General features: G+C 52.5%; 1 protein-coding gene across 2 annotated transcripts in view; it reads right to left on the reverse strand.

The window, feature by feature from the left end:
- NOP9 (NOP9 nucleolar protein) overlaps positions 1 to 22,246 on the reverse strand; it is a 38,507-nt gene that overhangs the window by 15,002 nt on the left and 1,259 nt on the right. The window contains exon 1 of one of the 2 annotated variants that reach the window (XM_063946958.1): positions 153 to 292. The exons of the other annotated variant lie outside the window; for it this stretch is intronic. The gene's annotated coding sequence lies outside the window, so the exon portion shown is untranslated. Of the gene's footprint in view, positions 1 to 152; positions 293 to 22,246 lie in introns of those variants that run through there. 2 annotated transcript variants of the gene reach the window in all.

Raw genomic sequence — 22,246 nt, forward strand, 5'->3', positions numbered from 1 at the left:
TGCTATAAGCAGACATGCTGTCCCTGACCAGTGAGGAGCCTGCTCCTGGCTGAGATATGGTGCAGGAACTGACCCCTGTAAATCACAGCTGGGCATGTAACATATCAGGGGGGGACAAAGATCCCTATTACCCTGGGCTGGGCCTGTCTCACCTCTCAGCAGCAGCATCCAGTAACAGCACAGCACTCCCCTCTCCTGAGTCCTCTCCTGCAGCTCACACATGTGCTGCTACCGGCGCTGGGTGATGACGTCATCACTCCAGCCCCGCCCCTCACTGGCAGAGTGATACAATGTAACTGTGCAGGAAGTGCGGCTGCAGCATCACACAGTGACAGCACACTGGACCTGCCCCTCTATTACAGTACAGCTGTGTGGTCAGGGGGCACTTAGGGATGAGCTGTTGTTATTTATGTATCTAAGCAAACATATAGCTAATATCTATGTAGGCTGACCATAATAGCCCTTTCATCTGGGACACCTATGATTTACACAGGTTCTGGGGCTGGCTAAACTCTAGCCTGAATTTCACCTGGATTTAGCCAGCCACAGAACCTGTGTAAATCATAGGTGTCCCAGATGAAAGGGCTATTATGGTCAGAGAGAGAGAGAGAGAGAGAGAGAGAGAGAGAGTGAGTGTGAGTGTGAGTGTGAGTGTGTGTGTGTGTGTGTGTGTATATATATATATATATATATATATATGGATCAGTAGATAATCAGAGTTAGATGGCAGCTCCTATCCTGTGACAGTAGAGACCGCAGTGAGCACGTAAGGGGACTCATACCGCACGTCCCGCTGCTGGCATTCTGGCAGGTGGGATGCCGCTGTTGGGATCTTGAGAGCCGGCATCCCGCCCGCAGGTATATATTATGTATTCCGTGTACATATCTGTATGAGTAGACAGAGTGAGATGGCAGCTCCTACCTTGTGGCAGTACACAGCCAGTAAGAACTGCAAATGTTCTGCAAGGTAAAACGATATAGGTGCCCGCCCATACCCACTATCACAAGGCATCACTCCTATATAATACAGGTAAAAAGTATATTTAGCAAGTGGGCGCAAAGAACCTACATGTATCAAATCCTCAAGATATAGAATAGTTCCAAGGATATCAGGCACAGTTTCGTAAACTTCCAAGGCCAACCAGTGATCAGTTAGATGGTATTTCTGAAGTGTCGTAGTCAGTGTTTGTAGACTCCCAATGCACCCCGTAAATCAATGGGATATTGATCTTTATCTCAATGCAAAAGAAAAAAAGATCATGGTGCAGATAGCATTTCAGGGACAAACACGTTTAATAGACACAAGACACTTACAATATTGAAAAAACATAAAAGCATGTAACCAATCAAATGGTACAATGAAGGATGTGGATCTCTGTTATCCTCACGTTACCCTCCCAGAGTGGTAATAGGGATACCACTGGCGGTTCCGGATAGCACACGAGATGGAACAGGCTTATGGTCAGAAGTCAGGGTCACATCCACAGCAACAAACGCCACCAGCTTAACGCGTTTCGGATAATGTTTATCCTTCTTCAGGTGTGCTATCCGGAACCGCCAGTGGTATCCCTATTACCACTCTGGGAGGGTAACGTGAGGATAACAGAGATCCACATCCTTCATTGTACCATTTGATTGGTTACATGCTTTTATGTTTTTTCAATATTGTAAGTGTCTTGTGTCTATTAAACGTGTTTGTCCCTGAAATGCTATCTGCACCATGATCTTTTTTTCTTTTGCATTGAGATAAAGATCAATATCCCATTGATTTACGGGGTGCATTGGGAGTCTACAAACACTGACTACGACACTTCAGAAATACCATCTAACTGATCACTGGTTGGCCTTGGAAGTTTACGAAACTGTGCCTGATATTCTTGGAACTATTCTATATCTTGAGGATTTGATACATGTAGGTTCTTTGCGCCCACTTGCTAAATATACTTTTTACCTGTATTGTTTCTGGAATTTAATGAGGATTCCTTTATTTATCAAGCAGGCGGCATTGATAAGTAGCGCATCTGTCCAATACATTTGTTTTCATCACTCCTATATAAGACAAATGACTGTGCACATCGCTGGTCAGAGAACTCAGATCATCTCAGTAGATCCTAATGAAAAACTGTATCATATAATTATTACCCAACACTCCATTGATCGCCAACTGCAGCATCCGTGCAGTGCCCCATACTTCTACTCATATTGTTAATGCACCATAAGCACTCCACTGTACCATAGTTATATACATTTAAAACGAAAAAAAATATATATATATTATATATATATATTATACATAAACACATTTTTACTCCATTCACATTGCCGGGTCACACCTGGGAATTAGATACGGGTCCTTCCCGGGTGTGATCCGGCCTTGAACCTGTGCAATGTAAATGGGGTGGCTTCCCAACCGGAAAATATGGCGGGTCGGGTTGCCATCTGGGGGCAGGGGCAGGGCCAGGCTGGAGATGACATCACCTCTAGCACCACCTCTCCCTATGCTACGAACGGGTACCAGGACACATCTACCCCAGTAACCCGTTCACACTGCACCTGACCCGGTAATAACCCGTCTTTATTCCCGGGATGAATTACCGGGTCAGGCGAACCGGGAATTCAGCAGTGACCCGTTCACACTGCACAGCGATCTGTGTCTATACCGGGTTTTCGGTACAGTATGAATGGGGTATAACATACATGCAGAGATAGCCGGCTCTGACTGATCCTCCAAACAGGAATGCCCAGCTGCCCTCAGTAAAGGAGTAATGGAGGCTGGACACTGCGGCACTCACGGGTAGTCTACAACTCCGTATAAACGCTCAGCGTCTGCAATAGGGCATCTTCCATAACGCAGTCCTCATTTCACTTTCATTGTAACAAATTTTGTCAAGACATAATACATAAAATGAAACATTCTTACCTTGTGTATCCATGCTGATTAGAGGCAAGAACGTGTATTATCAGGTATTATGTCCTGTCAGCCAATACTTACCTCCGGGCTCCATTGGGATTCCACTGTCAGTCTTCTAACAGTCAGATAACAGGAATTTAATACCTACCGGTAATTCCTTTTTTCGTAGGCCGTAGTGGATACTGGGGAATACTAGATTACCATGGGGACGTCCCAAAGCTCCCAGAACGGGTGGGAGAGCGCTGAGACCCCTGCAAAACCGCCTGCCCAAACTGAAGGGTCATCTTTGGCCAAGGTGTCAAACCTGTAGAATTTAACAAAGGTGTTCACACCAGACCACGTTGCTGCACGGCACAACTGTAATGCAGAGCCGCCCAGGAAGAACCCACCGCCCTTGTGGAGTGCGCCTGAACAGAACTCGGCAGTGGCAGAGCCGACGAAGTAGAAGCTTGTTGGATAGTCAGTTTAAGCCAACGATCAATTTTCTTAGCATCATAAAGAACGAAAAGCGAGTCAGACTTCCTGTGACTAGCCATCCTTTTGATGTAAATCCTCAAAGCCCGTACAATATCAAGGGACTTTGGAGCAACGGAAGTGTCGGATAAGACTGGAACCACAATAGGTTGATTCACATGAAAAGCAGATACCACTTTCGGCAAAAACTGGGGCGAGTTCTGAGCTCAGCCTTATCCTCGTGAAACACCAAATAAGGGCTCTTACAGGACAAGTCCCTCAATTCCAACACACGCCTGGCCGCAGCCAAGGCCAGTAACATAACAGTCTTCCACGTCAGGTATTTCAAGTCAACCCTCTGCAAGGGTTCAAACCAATCCGACTGGAGAAAGGTCAATACCACATTAAGGTCTCATGGAGCAGTGGGAGGAGCAAAGGGTGGCTGAATGTGCAACACCACCTTAAGAAAGGTCTGTACTTCAGGAAGTACCGCCACTTGTTTCTTGAAGAAGGTAGAGAGAGCCGAAATCTGAACCTTGATGGAGCCTAATTGTAGGCCCTTATCCACTCCTGCTTGCAGGAACAGTAGAAACCGCCCCAGACGGAATTCCACAGAACATTTTCGACCCTCACACCAAGAAACGTACTTCTTCCAAATACGGTGTTAATACTTTGAAGTAACCACCTTACGGGCCTGAACCATAGTGGAAACCACCTTGGATGGAAGACCCTTCCTGGTTAACCTCTCAACCTCCAGGCCATCAAATGTAGCCGCTGCACGTTTGGACAGACGAAGGGTCCTTGTTGAAAAAGGTCCTTGAGAAGCAGCAGCGGCCAGGGTTCCTCCAACGACAGGGTCAGGAGGTCCGCATACCAAGCCCGCCGAAGCCAATCTGGGGCAATGAGAATTGCCTGAACCCTTTCCTTTTAGAGTCTTTTCAGAACTCTTGGGATTAGAGGAATCGGAGGAAACAGGTAAACCAAGTGGTAATTCCATGGCGTCATCAGAGTGACAATCGCAAATCGCCTGCGGGTCCCGTCATTCTGGAGCAGTAACAACAGAGCTTCTTGTTGAGATGAGAAGCCATCAGGTCTATCTGTGGACAACCCCACTGGTGAACGAGTTGTTGAAACACCTGAGGGTGGAGGCCCCATTCCCCCGGATGGAGGTCGTGCCTGCTCAGGAAGTCCACTCCCAATTGTCCACTCCTGGAATGTAAATGGCCGAGATGACTCTGGCATTGGCTTCTGCCCAGAGGAGTATTCTTGACACCTCTCGCATTGCGGCCCTGCTTCTGGTTCCTCTCTGCCGGTTGATGTACGCCACCGCCGCGGCGTAGTCCGACTGCACCTGGCTGGCCTGATTCCAAAGGAGGAATGAGGCCTGTATGAGAGCGTTGTAAATCGCCCTGAGTTCCAGGATGTTGATTGGAAGAGCAGATTCCCAAGAGGACCACGTCTCCTGGAACTGCGCCACGAGTCACAGCCCCCCAACCCCGGAGGCTGGCATCCGTTTTCAACAGCGTTTAGGATAGGGTGTTGAAACTTTGACCCGCCATCAGATGGGAAACTTGTAGCCACCATCGTAGGGATATCCGTGCTTTTAGTGACAGGGCTATAATACTGATGCATGTGCAGGTGAGATCCCAACCATTTGTCCAACAAATCCAGTTAAAACGGACGCGCATGAAACCTGCCGTACTGTATGGCCCCATAGGAGGCCACTATCTTGCCCAGCAAGCAGATACAAAGGTGAATCGAGACCACACGAGGTTTCAGCACCATCCGGGCCACAGACTGAATAGTCAAGGCTTTGTCCCTGGGTAGGTAAACCTTCTGAGACACCGTATCCAGGGTCATCACCCGAAACTGAATTCTCTGAGATGGTTCCAAGTGAGATTTCTGGAAATTGAGTATCCATCCATGCTCTGTAAGCAAACGAGTAATCAAGTTGATGCTGTGCAGAAGCTGTTCCCTGGACACTGCCTTTATCAGGAGATCGTCCAGGTACGGAATTATTTGTACGCCCCTCATGCGCAGTTGTAGTATCATTTCCGCCATAAACTTTGTAAACACCGTTGGGGCTGTGGAGAGAACAAAGGGTAAGGCCTGAAACTGGTAATGCTGGTCAGGAATCGCGAACCTGAGGAACGCATGATGAGGGGGCCAAATTGGGATATGCAGGTATGAGTCCTTGATATCCAGAGACACCAGAAACTCCCCCTCCTCCAGATTCGCCATCACTGCTCTTATTGAACACCCGAAGATACGGTTTCAGGGATTTGAGATTCAAGATCGGTCTTACAGAGCCGTCCCACTTCGGAAACACAAAGAGACTCAAGTAAAACCCCTTTGTGTGCGGCCGAGGAGGCACTGGAACAGTAACCCCTGTAGAAAGCAGCTTTTGCACTGCCTGCTGTAATGAAACCCTTGCTTCCTGTGAAGCTGGTAAGCCTGACCTGAAGAATCCGAGGAGGGTTTTCCTGGAATTCCAGCTGGTATCCTTGGGATACGAGGTCCCTCACCCAAGGATCCCGGCAGGACTCTGCCCATATGTGGGCAAAATATTGGAGTCAAGCACCTACCTGAAAGTCGCCTTGCTGCTAGGGCCAACCGTCACGCGGAGGGCTGTGTGGAAGAGGATCCTGAGGCCTGGTCTGCAGGTCCAGCAGCTGCTGGTTTATGGGACTTACCGCGAGTTCCTCTAGCAGCATTGGAGGCACCTCTGGCCCTGCCTCTGAATCTGGCCACCCGAAAGGACTGCAGGGAGGGTCCAGGATAAGGACGCCTGGCAGGTGGCGGAGCAGACGGCAGATATGTAGATTTACTTGCAGCTGCCCCGAGAAATCCACTTGTTCAGTTTTCCCACAAACAAGGCATCACCTGTAAAAGGAAGGTTTTCAACTCCTTTCTTGGAATCCGCATCCGCTGACCATTGACGCAGCCACAGGGCTCTGCAAGCCGATACCGCCATAGCCGTGGTACGGCCATTAATGATACTAAGTTCATTAACAGCCTCACTCAATGTTTGCAGCATCCTGGATGTGTTGTAGTAACGTAACTATCTCATCTTGGTGTAGTGTAAGTAATCCTTTCAGAATATCATCAGACCATTTTACCATGGCTCTAGAAAACCAGCCGCATACTATGTATGGTAGGGCGTTGGGCTACACCTGCTGCAGTATAAATTGGTTTAAGAGTTGTTTCAATTTGGCCATCAGCTGAGTCTTTAATCGAAACAGCCCCAGGTACAGGTAAAACTATCTTATGTGACAGCCTGGACACAGAGGTATCCATTGTCGGTGGGGTTTCCCAGACCTTCCTATCTTCTGTAGGGAAGGGGAATGAAGTTAACACACCCGTTTAGGGGTAATATATTTCTTGTCAGGATTTATTCATGCTGCCCTAGCCAGGGAATCTAATTCTTTAGAGATCGTGAAAGTTGCAGAGGACTTTGGTTTCACATTAAAATACAATTCCTCTGCCTGTTCTTCCTCCTTATTAGGGATATTGAGCACCTCTCTAATGCCATAAATGAGGGCTTCAACACTCAGGGACAGAGAATCCTCCTCGTCCACCTCAGCCTCCCCTTCATCAAGTTCTGGTAGTTCAGAATCAGAGTCAGATTGTAATAACTGAGGGAGAGTGCGTTTGTGAGAGACCAACAGGGGGGGCTGAAGAGCCTGTCTGTATTCGGCAGCAGCTACCATAAACGTGTACATAGTATGTTTCAGGGTTTGCCTTTCATGTTTATGAATTAATATTGGAAATTGTGGCCGGAGAGCCCCAGCCACGAGGAGAATGGCCGCCGGCGGCACTGAAGGGGTTAACCCCTAGTGCCCGGCGCCATTCTACAGGACAATGGGCGCTTGGCGCCATATTTAAAAAGTAATGGGCGCTAGGCGCCGTGTTTCTAAAATATGTATAAAAATGTTTTACATGCTGTATTTAAAATGTGCCGTGGTCCCGGACCCCACCGGAGACCACGGCAGTGAGGGCAGCCCCCGGCGCGCTCAGCAGAGTGTGCGCGCCGGGGGAGAGGGCAGCCGCTGGCCGCCGGAGTCCGGGAGCTCCGCTCCCGGCGGCGGTCGGTGCACCCCCGGGCGCACTGGAGTGTGCGCGCCGGGGGAGACGGGGACTGCTGCATGCCGGAGATCAGCTCCCGCTGCAGCCTTCAGATGGGCACCGCCGGAGTCCGGGAGCTCCGCTCCCGGCAGCGGTGAGCACAGCCCCCCGGCGCACTGAGCTGTGTGTGCGCCGGGGGGGGAAGAAGGGTGAGCCGCTGCGGCTGGGAGCTCAGCTCCCGCTGCAGCGCGCTCTGGGTCTGCCTGTGCTGGGGACGGGAGCTCCGCTCCCGGCGCCTCAGCACACTGGAGGCGGCCAGCCGCGGCAGCCGGGACGGACGTCCCGGGCTGCCGGGCAGCAAGGGGGGTGCGCCGCACACGAGGACAGAGTTAGCCGGCTTCCTGTGCGGCGAGGCCACCAGTCAGCGCCGCGCATGGGGGACCGGGCTAGCCGGCTCCCTAGCGGTGTGGGGGACATTAGGCTGCCCAGCAGGATGGTGAGCGCTGGGGTCCGGGAGCTACGCTCCCGGCGCCTCAGCGCTGAAACAAGCCAGAGTCACGGCGGCCGGGACAAGTGTCCCGGGCCGCCGGGCTTAGGTACAGGGGGGTGCGCCGCTGCGTGCGGCGAGGCCACAAAGGTAGTGCCACACTGGGGGGACAGGGAGAGCCAGCTCCCTGGACCCCAGTGGCAGGCAGACAGGCTGGAGGGTGGGGGAAGCCAGCCCCATACCTCCAGCACACAGAGAGCCCTAGCAGCCAGGCTGCAGGGCTAGGGAAGGCACTGCAGTGCCTGAGTATGTAGAGTCTGTGCAGGGCACAGGCTCAGTGTATAGTTACAGGGAAATGTACAGTGTGATTTAAAATGTAATGTATTTAAAGATAAAATGCACTTACTTGATTGTGTGTCCCAGGAGGGGGGAATCCATAGCTGTGCAGGCTGATGGATTCTCCCAGACCTTTTCCCTAAAAACGGAATGCTTTCCCATCCAGCCTCACAGTTCCAATGGGCACAGGGAGAAAGAGAAGCAGCTTAGCTATAAAACAAGCTGAGTGGTTTCTTGGAGCTCCATGGAGATCAGCCGTAGTGCCAAGAAACCTGGACCGGGGAGCCAGGCTGCCCAGCTCTGGAGCCCAAATCCAGGCTGCAGGCAGTGAGAGGGGTCCCGGGCAGGTTTCTGGAAGTCAGTTTAGGAGGGAAAACCTCCCCCCAGCCAGACTGAACGGCACCGTGGGAGTACCCTGCTCTCCCAGATGGGAGAGACAAAGGAGACCGACCACTCCCCACTGTCCATAGGGAACAATGTTAGGTGTGCATGAGACCAGAGCATGCACAGCTCATGGGTAAACATTGATTGGTTGTACACCACAGGGCGGGCTTACCCCCTGTGGTAAGGGGTCTTGGAGAGGGATAAAAGAAGGGCAGTTGGCCCATAGGAGTGTGTATTGTAACATCTTCTTCTGCTGAAAAGATCTTGATTGTATGCTGTTGCCCCTAGCAATAGGGAGGAGCCTTTTTAAAGGTTATTTGAGCAATAAACACCTTTGCCTCAAGAAGACTGCTTCATCTTGTGACCAACAGGGTTAGGCCAAACCTAGCCCCGTTCTCCGGCTGTCCAGGGAAGCACCTGACGTCTCCAAGCTCCGCCTTCCGCCAGCTACCGGTAGAGGCCTAGCAAGTGGCTAGTGGGGATTCGTCGACACCACACAGGTGTGGTAAAGCAGTGCGTCGGCACATACAGAGCAGAACCGTGGTTCCAAACGCCACGGCAGGTTAGGAGTTTGGTGGTGGCAGCGAGAACCCGCCCACAGCGCAGTGGGTGGAGTCAGTAACAGGCGGTTACTGACGGTAAGCGGGAATCCCCTATGTGGTCAGGCCTCGTGCGGCTTGACCTTCCATTCTGTGCACAGTCAACGGGACGCGGAAGCTGCGAGTGCTTCCGTACGGTATCGTCCTGTCACAGAAATTGGTGGCATAGTGGTGGGATATTCCCATGCGGCTTTTCATCACCCGATTGGAGAAGCCGAGTTACTCAGGAGAGGAGTAACTGCAGCGCAGGAGAACGCACAAGATGGCGGAATTCAGCGGAATGTCCAAGGGTGATCTGGAGATCGTGTGCCAGGAGAAGGGTGTGGATATCCCTTCCAACGCGTCCAGAAGCGTCATGAAGGCGGCGCTCAGGAGCGTGGAGGAGTCTCATCGGGCGGAGGTGGAAAGCACTGACGGCGTCAGCATCGCAGAGGACGGCCCAACAGTGGACCTTCGTAAGGAACCGGTGAGAACCACAAGCCCCGCCCTCTCTCACAGCAGCAATGTTTCCCAGCAATCCCTAGCAGGGCCAGGATCCCGACGTCCCAGGGGGGGCGGCCCGGATACCCTAGCAGATCGGCTAGCGGAATTGGGGGAAAGGGCAACGGAGCAAGAGCGCTTGATCATCATCCAGATGTGGCGTGATGAGCGGGCACCACAGGCCGTGGTACCCCGGGAGCCGTTGTCAGCTGTTGTTCACAGATCAGGACGTATTCAGTTTGCCAAGTTTGCAGACAGTGATGGGGACATTGATGGACATTTGCAAGTTTTTGAAAGGACTTGTAAACTACACGATCTACCCAAGTCAGAGTGGGTGAGACACCTTGTGCCCACTTTGCATGGAGAGGCCTTGGAGGCCTATCGAGGAGTGGCGACGGAGGACTGTGGGAACTACGACGAAGTCGCGAAGGCCCTCCTCCAGCGATTCTTCATCACTCCAGAGTCTTACAGGAAGAAGTTCAGAGACTTGCCCAAGAATCCTAGCAGCACCCATGAGCAGTTCGCCACCCAGCTGCGGCAGTACGTGGTGAAGTGGGTGAAGGATTCGGAAGCCACTACATGGGACGCACTGATCGACCTGATCTGCAGGGAGCAGTTCTACCGCCGGTGCGCCCAAGAAGTGAAGGAGTGGGTGCTAGATCGGGAGCCACCCAGCTTAAAGATGGCTGCCCAATTAGCAGACAAGTATGTGGCAATTCGGCCACGGGGGCAAAAGCGCCCCGCCAGCAGCCAGCTCCAACAGACTGTACCACCAAGGGTACCCCCCTCTTCAGCTCATCACCCCCAAAGACAAGCATCTTCCAACCCGGGTGCTCTTGGCCAGCAACCGCACCGCAGCGTCCCTGCAACTGATCAGAGATCATCTGTGCCACGACTGGAGAAGAAGTGCTACGGCTGTGGGAAAATCGGACATCTGAGGATGAACTGTCCTGCATCCCAAGCACCCCAGACTCGTGCCCCAAATCCGAGTGCTGGAGCCCGGCTCGCTTGTTTGACGAGAGGAGATGAGCCTACAGAGACTGTTCCCCCTCCAGTCAGTCTGATGGAGTGTGGCGAGAGACAGGTGCACTCTGCGGAGAGAGTCACCTGCATGGCCAAACAGCCCCTACACAACATGTGGAGGCACCTGCAGCCGGTCCACGTGGGACCCCTGCAGGGGGAAGGCCTAAGAGACTCTGGGGCCTCAATCACTGTGGTGAGCCCCCACCTTATAGATCCTGCTGCAGTATTGCAGGGTCGCACTGCCACGGTCACCCTGGCAGAAGGAACAGAAAATAAGAATTTACTTACCGATAATTCTATTTCTCGGAGTCCGTAGTGGATGCTGGGGTTCCTGAAAGGACCATGGGGAATAGCGGCTCCGCAGGAGACAGGGCACAAAAAAGTAAAGCTTTTACCAGATCAGGTGGTGTGCACTGGCTCCTCCCCCTATGACCCTCCTCCAGACTCCAGTTAGGTACTGTGCCCGGACGAGCGTACACAATAAGGGAGGCAATTTGAATCCCGGGTAAGACTCATACCAGCCACACCAATCACACCGTACAACTTGTGATCTAAACCCAGTTAACAGTATGATAACAGAAAGAGCCTCTTAAAGATGGCTCCTTAACAATATAACCCGAATTTGTTAACAATAACTATGTACAGTATTGCAGATAATCCGCACTTGGGATGGGCGCCCAGCATCCACTACGGACTCCGAGAAATAGAATTATCGGTAAGTAAATTCTTATTTTCTCTATCGTCCTAAGTGGATGCTGGGGTTCCTGAAAGGACCATGGGGATTATACCAAAGCTCCCAAACGGGCGGGAGAGTGCGGATGACTCTGCAGCACCGAATGAGAGAATTCCAAGTCCTCTTTTGCCAGGGTATCAAATTTGTAGAATTTTACAAACGTGTTTTCCCCCGACCACGTAGCTGCTCGGCAGAATTGTAATGCCGAGACCCCTCGGGCAGCCGCCCAAGATGAGCCCACCTTCCTTGTGGAATGGGCCTTAACAGATTTAGGCTGTGGCAGGCCTGCCACAGAATGAGCAAGTTGAATTGTGTTACAAATCCAACGAGCAATCGTCTGCTTAGAAGCAGGGGCACCCAACTTGTTGGGTGCATATAGTATCAACAGCGAGTCAGATTTTCTGACTTCAGCCGTCCTTGAAATGTATATTTTTAAGGCTCTGACAACGTCCAACAACTTGGAGTCCTCCAAGTCGCCAGTGGCCGCAGGCACCACAATAGGTTGGTTCAGGTGAAACGCTGATACCACCTTAGGGAGAAAATGCGGACGAGTCCTCAGTTCTGCCCTATCCGAATGGAAGATTAGATAAGGGCTTTTATAAGATAAAGCCGCCAATTCAGATACTCTCCTGGCGGAAGCCAGGGCCAGTAACATAGTCACTTTCCATGTGAGATATTTAAAATCCACCTTTTTCAATGGTTCAAACCAATGGGATTTGAGGAAATCTAAAACTACATTTAGATCCCACGGTGCCACCGGAGGCACCACAGGAGGCTGTATATGCAGTACTCCTTTAACAAAAGTCTGTACCTCAGGAACTGAGGCCAATTCTTTTTGGAAGAATATTGACAGGGCCGAAATTTGAACCTTAATAGATCTCAATTTGAGACCCCTAGACAATCCTGATTGTAGGAAATGTAGGAAACGACCCAGTTGAAATTCCTCCGTCGGAACACTCCGATCCTCGCACCACGCGACATATTTTCGCCAAATGCGGTGATAATGTTTCGCGGTGACTTCCTTCCTTGCCTTAATCAAGGTAGGAATGACTTCTTCTGGAATGCCTTTCCCTTTTAGGATCTGGCGTTCAACCGCCATGCCGTCAAACGCAGCCGCGGTAAGTCTTGAAAGAGACAGGGACCCTGTTGTAGCAGGTCCCTTCTCAGAAGTAGAGGGCACGGGTCGTCCGTGACCAACTCTTGAAGTTCCGGGTACCAAGTCCTTCTTGGCCAATCCGGAGCCACTAGTATTTCTTACTCCTCCTCACCGTATAATCTTCAATACCTTTGGTATGAGAGGCAGAGGAGGAAACACATATACTGATTTGTACACCCAAGGTGTTACCAGTGCGTCCACAGCTATTGCCTGTGGATCTCTTGACCTGGCGCAATACTTGTCCAGTTTCTTGTTGAGGCGAGACGCCATCATGTCTACCATTGGTCTTTCCCAACAGTTTATTAGCATGTGGAAGACTTCTGGATGAAGACCCCCCTCTCCCGGGTGTATATCGTGTCTGCTGAGGAAGTCTGCTTCCCAGTTGTCCACGCCCGGGAAGAACACTGCTGACAGTGCTATTACGTGATTCTCCGCCCAGCGAAGAATCTTGGCAGCTTCTGCCATTGCACTCCTGCTTCTTGTGCCGCCCTGTCTGTTTACATGGGCGACCGCCGTGATGTTGTCCGACTGAATCAACACCGGTTTTCCTTGCAGGAGTGGTTCCGCCTGGCTTAGAGCATTTTAGATTGCTCTTAGTACCAGAATGTTTATGTGAATAGACTTTTCCAGGTTCGTCCATACCCCCTGGAAGTTTCTTCCTTGTGTGACTGCTCCCCAACCTCTCAGGCTGGCGTCCGTGGTCACCAGGATCAAATCCTGTATGCCGAATCTGCGGCCCTCCAATAGATGAGCCTTTTGCAACCACCACAGAAGATATACCCTTGTCCTTGGCGACAGGGTTATTCGCAGGTGCATCTGAGGATGCGACCCTGACCATTTGTCCAACAGATCCCTTTGGAAAATTCTTGCATGGAATCTGCCGAATGGAATTGCTTCGTAAAAAGCCACCATTTTTCCCAGGACTCTTGTGCATTGATGTACAGACACCTTTCCTGGTTTTAGGAGGTTCCTGACAGGTCGGATAACTCCTTGGCTTTTTCCTCGGGAAGAAAAACCTTTTTCTGAACCGTGTCCAGAATCATCCCTAGGAACAGCAGACGTATCGTCGGAAAACAGCTGCGATTCTTGGAATATTTAGAATCCAGTCGTGCCGTCGAAGAACTACTTTAGATAGTGCTCTTCCGACCTCCAACTGTTCTCTGGAACTTGCCCTTTTTAGGTCGTGCAAGTAAGGGATAATTTAGATGCCTTTTTTCTTTGAAGAAACATCTTTTCGGCCATTACCTTGGTAAAAAGGCCCGGGGTGCCGTGGATAATTCAAACGGCATCGTCTGAAACTGATATTGACAGTTCTGTACCACGAACCAGAGGTACCCTTGATGAGAAGGACAAATTTTGGACATGGAGGTAATCCTTGATGTCCAGGGACACCATATAGTCCCCTTTTTTCCGGTTCGCTATCACTGCTCTGAGTGACTTTATCTCGATTTGAACCTTTTATGTAAGTGTTCAAAACATTTTAGATTTAGACTATGTGTCACCAAGCCGTCTGGCTTCAGTACCACAATATAGTGTAGAAAAATAATACCCTTTTCCTTGTCGTAGGAGGGGTACTTTGATTATCACCTGCTGGATATACAGCTTGTGAATTGTTTCCAATGCTGCCTCCCTGTCGGAGGGAGCCGTTGGTAAAGCAGACTTCAGGAACCTGCGAGGAGAAGATGTCTCGACTCTCTAATCTTTACCCCTGGGATAATACTCGTACGATCTAGGGGTCAACTTGCGAGTGATCCCACTGCGCCCTGAGACTCTTGAGACTACCCCCCCACCTTGAGTCCGCTTGCACGGCCCCAGCGTCATGCTGAGGACTTGGCAGACGCGGTGGAGGGCTTCTTTTCCTGGGAAAGGGCTGCCTGCTGCAGTCTACTTCCCTTACCTCTATGTCTGGGCAGATATGACTGGCCTTTTGCCTGCATGCCCTCATGGGAAAGGAAAGATTGAGGCTGAAAAGACGGTGTCTTTTTTAGCTGAGATGTAACTTGGGGTAAAAAAGGTTGGATTTCCCAGCTGTTGCTGTGGTCCCCAGGTCCGATGGACCGACCCCCAAATAACTCCTTCCCTTTATACAGCAATACTTCCATCTGCCGTATGGGATCTGTATCACCTGACCACTGTCGTGTCCCTGACATCTTCTGGGAGATATGGACAACGCACTTATCTTGATGCCAGAGAGCAAATATCCCTCTGTGCATCTCACATACATATATATAGAATGCATCCTATTAAATGCTCTACATGAATAAAATATTTTCAGTCAGGGAATCCGACCAAGCCAACCCAGCACTGCATCTCCAGGCTGATGGCGATCGCTGGTCGCAGTATAACCACCGTATGTGTGTATATACTTTTTAGGATATTTTTCCAGCTTCCTATCAGCTGGCTCCTTGAGGGCGGCCGTATCTGGAGACGGTAACGCCACTTGATAAGCGTGTGAGCGCCTTATCACCCTAAGGGGTGTTTCCCAACGTACCCTAATTTCTGGCGGGAAAGGGTATAACGCCAATATTTGCTATCGGGGTAACCCTACGCATCATCACACACTTCATTTTATTTTATCTGATTCAGGAAAAACTACAGGTAGTTTTTTCACTCCCACATAATACCCTTTCTTGTGGTACTTGTAGTATCAGAAACACGTAACACCTCCTTCATTGCCCTTAACGTGTGGCCCTAATGAGAAATACGTTTGTTTATTCACCGTCGACACTGTATTCAGTGTCCGTGTCTGTGTCTGTGTCGACCGACTGAGGTAAATGGGCGTTTTTAAAACCCCTGACGGTGTTTCTGAGACGCCTGGACCGGTCCTAATAGATTGTCGGCCGTCTCATGTCGTCAACCGACCTTGCAGCGTGTTGACATTCTCACGTAATTCTCTAAATAAGCCATCCATTCCGGTGTCGACTCCCTAGAGAGTGACATCACCATTACAGGCAATTTCTCCGCCTCCTCACCAACATCGTCCTCATACATGTCGACACACACGTACCGACACACAGCACACACACCGGGAATGCTCTGACAGAGGACAGGACCCACTAGCCCTTTGGGGAGACAGAGGGAGAGTCTGCCAGCACACACCAAAAACGCTATAATTATATAGGGACAACCTTATATAAGTGTTTCTCCCTTATAGCATCTTTTATATATATACAATATCGCCAAAATCAGTGCCCCCCCTCTCTGTTTTAACCCTGTTTCTGTAGTGCAGTGCAGGGGAGAGCCTGGGAGCCTTCTCTCCAGCTTTTCTGTGAGAGAAAATGGCGCTGTGTGCTGAGGAGATAGGCCCCGCCCCTTTTTCGGCGGGCTCGTCTCCCGCTATTTTTGAAGTTAGGCAGGGGTTAAATATCTCCATATAGCCTCTGTGGGCTATATGTGAGGTATTTTTTGCCTCTAATAAGGTTTTTATTTGCCTCTCAGAGCGCCCCCCCCAGCGCTCTGCACCCTCAGTGACTGTTGTGTGAAGTGTGCTGAGAGGAAAATGGCGCACAGCTGCAGTGCTGTGCGCTACCTTTATGAAGACTCAGGAGTCTTCAGCCGCCGATTTTGGACCTCTTCTCTCTTCAGCGTCTGCAAGGGGGCCGGCGGCGCGGCTCCGGTGACCATCCAGGCTGTACCTGTGATCGTCCCTCTGGAGCTAGTGTCCAGTAGCCAAGCAGCAAATCCACTCTGCACGCAGGTGAGTTCACTACTTCTCCCCTAAGTCCCTCGTTGCAGTGATCCTGTTGCCAGCAGGACTCACTGTAAAGTAAAAAACCTAAGCTAAACTTTCTCTAAGCAGCTCTTTAGGAGAGCCACCTAGATTGCACCCTTCTCGTTCGGGCACAAAATCTAACTGGAGTCTGGAGGAGGGTCATGGGGGGAGGAGCCAGTGCACACCACCTGATCTGGTAAAAGCTTTACTTTTTTGTGCCCTGTCTCCTGCGGAGCCGCTATTCCCCATGGTCCTTTCAGGAACCCCAGCATCCACTTAGGACGATAGAGAAAAAGCGGTTCCCATGGCAAGAGTCTACCTGGACTGGGGAGCCGGACCAGAGTTGTGAGAAGTTGCCGTCATGGATGGTCTCCCAACTGATGTGGTCCTAGGAAATGACCTGGGTGGTGGGATCGTCACTACGTTTGTTGGCGCCATTCCCCGGAGTCAAGTTCCAAACCCACCGTTGACATCAGCTACTCCAGCACAGCCCAGCCCAGAGGAAAAGACTACAGCTGCTAGACAACTGCCAGCACAGCCAACCACAGCATCAACCAGCCCAGAGGAAAAGATTACAGCGGCTAGATCAGCACATCGACCCCGCATGCCTTTTGCCTCTGGTATGCCTACGTCCCCTAGCAACGCAGAGGATGTCGGTTCCAGCTCGTTTGATCCTGTGGGGGTGCCCAATGATGCTCCTGACCCAAGTGGTTTGCCAACTCCGGCGGTGAGTATGAGAAACCACACTGACTTTTCCATGACTGACCCCTACCAGACTGACCCTAATAATCCCCACCTAGATCCCCCTGTAGAGTGTCCCAATTTAGGAGAGATTGAGGGCCACAGGCAGGAGTTTAGGGAGGCTCAACTCTCTGACCCGTCCCCGAAAGGCATGAGGCGCCACTCTGGCAGCGGCCTTGACAGGGTTGGGGCGGGGAGGTTGACCTGGCGGGAAGGGTTAAGGTACAGGGTAGCCAGGAAAGTGGGAGGGGATAGACCAGATAGGGAATGTGTCCAACTGGTCCCCTTAAGGAACGTTCCTGCGCAACCGGTGTCGGTTGCCAGCGAAACCCCTTTGGACAGTAACCCGGAGACAGACCATACCCTGAAGTGCCTGACACAGAGCTTACCCTGGTCTGGAATGTCGGATGACGCCCAGACCAACTGTAAGGCTGGTGCCATGCGTTGGCAGCCGGGGCACTCCAGCGTTTGTGTTGTCTCTGGGCCTCTGCCCATAGGAGAACCCTTGCAGCAAGTTGCTGTGGACATAGCAGGTCCCCTGCCTGTGCACAGTAGATCGGGGAAGACACGCAGCCTCCCTGTAGTGGATGCCACACAGGATCCAGAGGCTGGTGGTCTGGCCGCCATCACTGTGGCACAGGTAGCGGACGAGGAGGAAGGAGTAGGCCTAGGTGACAGGGTAGGTTTCCCGAGTCATAGGTCGACAGAGGAGGATTGGAGGGCAGGTCTGACAGTAAGGGCAGACAGTTGCCAGATAGGTATGACGGAGGTGCAGTGCCTGGGGCACCATGTGGGAGGAGACAGGGGTAGGCCCAACCCAGAGGGGGTGGAGGCAACCAGAGGCTGTCCCCGACCCACATCACCCAGACCGGTACTGACCTTAGAACCTGTAAGGCCCTACGGACATGTTGTCATTGACTTTAGTCCTGTAGTGAACCCCTTGACAGAGATGGCTAGGAAGGGCATTCCCAAGTCAGTGGACTTTGCACCCGCTTGCGAGTTGGCATTCCAGTCATTGAAAGAGGCTCGGGTACCCGCTCCAGTGCTGATGGCGCACATTCTTGACCAGGACTGTGTGTTACGAACTATTGCGCCACTGCACGGACTGGGAGCAGTACCGAGCCAGAAAGAGCCATATGGGCAGGAGCACCCTGTGGCCTGGTTGAGCAGTATACTGCTATTGTGGGAGGTGGGGTATGCCACAGTTGGGACACCGTGGGTGGCACTTGTTTGTAACCGGCCCCCCACCGTGGTGACTTACCACCTACCTGTTAGGTGGCTGCAACCGACCTTGGGGGAATTGGACAGACTTTTGTGGTGGAGCCTTGAGCTTGGACTTCAGCTGGACTATTTGAACATTGTGCACCCACGAAGAGAGGCCCACTACACTATGGATGAACTGTCTAGGCCAGAGCCTACACCCCCCAGGTAGCGTCCCCTTCACCCCAACGGACTGCGGGACCAGGACCCAAATCGTTGGGACATGGGTCCCTGGTTGACCCGCTTGAATGGGGGGGGAGGGGTGTGGCCGGAGAGCCCCAGCCACGAGGAGAATGGCCGCCGGCGGCACTGAAGGGGTTAACCCCTAGTGCCCGGCGCCATTCTACAGGACAATGGGCGCTTGGCGCCATATTTAAAAAGTAATGGGCGCTAGGCGCCGTGTTTCTAAAATATGTATAAAAATGTTTTACATGCTGTATTTAAAATGTGCCGTGGTCCCGGACCCCTCCGGAGACCACGGCAGTGAGGGCAGCCCCCGGCGCGCTCAGCAGAGTGTGCGCGCCGGGGGAGAGGGCAGCCGCTGGCCGCCGGAGTCCGGGAGCTCCGCTCCCGGCGGCGGTCGGTGCACCCCCGGGCGCACTGGAGTGTGCGCGCCGGGGGAGACGGGGACTGCTGCATGCCGGAGATCAGCTCCCGCTGCAGCCTTCAGATGGGCACCGCCGGAGTCCGGGAGCTCCGCTCCCGGCAGCGGTGAGCACAGCCCCCCGGCGCACTGAGCTGTGTGTGCGCCGGGGGGGGGAAGAAGGGTGAGCCGCTGCGGCTGGGAGCTCAGCTCCCGCTGCAGCGCGCTCTGGGTCTGCCTGTGCTGGGGACGGGAGCTCCGCTCCCGGCGCCTCAGCACACTGGAGGCGGCCAGCCGGGACGGACGTCCCGGGCTGCCGGGCAGCAAGGGGGGTGCGCCGCACACGAGGACCGAGTTAGCCGGCTTCCTGTGCGGCGAGGCCACCAGTCAGCGCCGCGCATGGGGGACCGGGCTAGCCGGCTCCCTAGCGGTGTGGGGGACATTAGGCTGCCCAGCAGGATGGTGAGCGCTGGGGTCCGGGAGCTACGCTCCCGGCGCCTCAGCGCTGAAACAAGCCAGAGTCACGGCGGCCGGGACAAGTGTCCCGGGCCGCCGGGCTTAGGTACAGGGGGGTGCGCCGCTGCGTGCGGCGAGGCCACAAAGGTAGTGCCACACTGGGGGGACAGGGAGAGCCAGCTCCCTGGACCCCAGTGGCAGGCAGACAGGCTGGAGGGTGGGGGAAGCCAGCCCCATACCTCCAGCACAGAGAGCCCTAGCAGCCAGGCTGCAGGGCTAGGGAAGGCACTGCAGTGCCTGAGTATGTAGAGTCTGTGCAGGGCACAGGCTCAGTGTATAGTTACAGGGAAATGTACAGTGTGATTTAAAATGTAATGTATTTAAAGATAAAATGCACTTACTTGATTGTGTGTCCCAGGAGGGGGGAATCCATAGCTGTGCAGGCTGATGGATTCTCCCAGACCTTTTCCCTAAAAACGGAATGCTTTCCCATCCAGCCTCACAGTTCCAATGGGCACAGGGAGAAAGAGAAGCAGCTTAGCTATAAAACAAGCTGAGTGGTTTCTTGGAGCTCCATGGAGATCAGCCGTAGTGCCAAGAAACCTGGACCGGGGAGCCAGGCTGCCCAGCTCTGGAGCCCAAATCCAGGCTGCAGGCAGTGAGAGGGGTCCCGGGCAGGTTTCTGGAAGTCAGTTTAGGAGGGAAAACCTCCCCCCAGCCAGACTGAACGGCACCGTGGGAGTACCCTGCTCTCCCAGATGGGAGAGACAAAGGAGACCGACCACTCCCCACTGTCCATAGGGAACAATGTTAGGTGTGCATGAGACCAGAGCATGCACAGCTCATGGGTAAACATTGATTGGTTGTACACCACAGGGCGGGCTTACCCCCTGTGGTAAGGGGTCTTGGAGAGGGATAAAAGAAGGGCAGTTGGCCCATAGGAGTGTGTATTGTAACATCATCTTCTGCTGAAAAGATCTTGATTGTATGCTGTTGCCCCTAGCAATAGGGAGGAGCCTTTTTAAAGGTTATTTGAGCAATAAACACCTTTGCCTCAAGAAGACTGCTTCATCTTGTGACCAACAGGGTTAGGCCAAACCTAGCCCCGTTCTCCGGCTGTCCAGGGAAGCACCTGACGTCTCCAAGCTCCGCCTTCCGCCAGCTACCGGTAGAGGCCTAGCAAGTGGCTAGTGGGGATTCGTCGACACCACACAGGTGTGGTAAAGCAGTGCGTCGGCACATACAGAGCAGAACCGTGGTTCCAAACGCCACGGCAGGTTAGGAGTTTGGTGGTGGCAGCGAGAACCCGCCCACAGCGCAGTGGGTGGAGTCAGTAACAGGCGGTTACTGACGGTAAGCGGGAATCCCCTATGTGGTCAGGCCTCGTGCGGCTTGACCTTCCATTCTGTGCACAGTCAACGGGACGCGGAAGCTGCGAGTGCTTCCGTACGGTATCGTCCTGTCACAGAAATCATAATATTAAAATGATTCCATCCACTCAAGTTCCTGCACATCACTACCTTGTGAAGGAATTGAGCATTGGGTACACGAGGGACCCCTGTGAGGAAGGTGTAAACCTAGCCTTGCATACAGTACACACAGACTTATTAGCAGACATGCCTGAGTAGAAACACAGAGCAGTATTAGTGACATATACACACTACCCCAGACTACCCTGGGTAGAGTGACAGAGAGAGACAGGAACCAGCACACTACACCACAGACTGAGCAGCGGTATAACCGCTGATTATGCGCTCCCCCCTCACTGTAACCCCCATGGTAGCAGTGTACAATGGTGATGGAGGAGCAGTCTCTGTGTGCAGCCTGCGCAGAAGCAGCAGGAAATGGCGCCGTTTGGCTTCTGGTCCCACTCTCCGGGAAGCCCCGCCCCCATAATTGCACACGGTCTCTGTATTATTTTTATACTGACTCTCCATATAATGTATGTAAAAGGAGAGTATATAGACCCAGTTTACAAGTTGCCAGTCTGGGTAGTCAGTGTGCACCGCGGCCCCGAGCCAGGTGAACACTGTCCCTCATGCCGCCATCATGCACCGGGGACCCGATAACTGGGTCCTCGGTGTACCACTCACCGCCCCACGTCTGTCTGCAGCATCTGTTAAGGGGTGGCGGCATGCTGTCGTCGTGGGCTCACCCTCTGGAAGTGTGAGAAACATCACCACATGGGCTCAGTGTCCTGGCAGCTGGGATACAAACTATTAACTCTGAGGAAGTTGGTTCAGTCCCCCCCTCTTAAGTCCCACGACGCAGGCAGACGGGTTGCCAACCAGCGCTGCCTGAAAATAACAAACAGAAATTTCTGAAGAAAACTCTGGAGAGCAACAGAACGCACTCGGCTCCTTGGCCACATTTTCTAAACGGAGTCTGCTAGGAGGGGCATAGAGGGAAGCCAGCACACGCTATTAATTTATAAAAGTGCCAGGCTCCAGTGGATCCGATCTATACCCCATGGTAATCTAGTATTCCCAGTATCCACTGGGACGTAAGAGAAATACAGATCCTGTCCCTCTATGGGCACCACCCTAATGTACGTAAAGTCATACTCTAACCAGAAATTGCTGGAGCACGGTGGGCCTGATGGAGATGGATGCAGCAGCTGTGCGATATGATGCAGGCTTCTTATGTAAACGAACGCCTCCTGCCGGCTTCTCTGGTCTGCTGCTGCTGCACCTGATGACGCTGCATCGTATCATCGTGGCCAGGGAATGCATGCTGCCGGCGGCCAGTGATGCTACGTTCCAAGGTGGAGCCACTAACCCCAGCATGCCCCAACCAGCAGTATCCGAGTCAATGATGCTGTGGCTCAGTGGACAGTGACCATAGTCGCAGTACAGATCCATCAACGC

This window comes from Pseudophryne corroboree, chromosome 12, assembly GCF_028390025.1.
Source record: "Pseudophryne corroboree isolate aPseCor3 chromosome 12, aPseCor3.hap2, whole genome shotgun sequence".
In the NCBI taxonomy this organism is placed as follows: Eukaryota; Metazoa; Chordata; class Amphibia; order Anura; family Myobatrachidae; genus Pseudophryne; species Pseudophryne corroboree.